Source organism: Culex pipiens, chromosome 2 (genome assembly GCF_016801865.2).
Source record: "Culex pipiens pallens isolate TS chromosome 2, TS_CPP_V2, whole genome shotgun sequence".
Lineage (NCBI taxonomy): Eukaryota > Metazoa > Arthropoda > Insecta > Diptera > Culicidae > Culex > Culex pipiens.
The window spans coordinates 58,779,426-58,780,083 of NC_068938.1; positions in this window are offsets into that span (position 1 = coordinate 58,779,426).

Consider the following 658-nt stretch of genomic DNA (forward strand, 5'->3'; position numbering starts at 1 on the left):
TTTTTGTATTTTTGTATTTTTGTATTTTTGTATTTTTGTATTTTTGTATTTTTGTATTTTTGTATTTTTGTATTTTTGTATTTTTTGTATTTTTGTATTTTTGTATTTTTGTATTTTTGTATTTTTGTATTTTTGTATTTTTGTATTTTTGTATTTTTGTATTTTTGTATTTTTGTATTTTTGTATTATTGTATTTTTGTATTTTTGTATTTTTGTATTTTTGTATTTTTGTATTTTGTATTTTTGTATTTTTGTATTTTTGTATTTTTGTATTTTTGTATTTTTGTATTTTTGTATTTTTGTATTTTTGTATTTTTGTATTTTTTGTATTTTTGTATTTTTGTATTTTTTGTATTTTTGTATTTTTGTATTTTTGTATTTTTGTATTTTTTTATTTTTGTATTTTTGTATTTTTGTATTTTTGTATTTTTGTATTTTTGTATTTTTGTATTTTTGTATTTTTGTATTTTTGTATTTTTGTATTTTTGTATTTTTGTATTTTTGTATTTTTGTATTTTTGTACTTTTTGTATTTTTGTATTTTTGTATTTTTGTATTTTTGTATTTTTGTATTTTTGTATTTTTGTATTTTTGTATTTTTGTATTTTTGTATTTTTGTATTTTTGTATTTTTGTATTTTTGTATTTTTGTATTTTTGT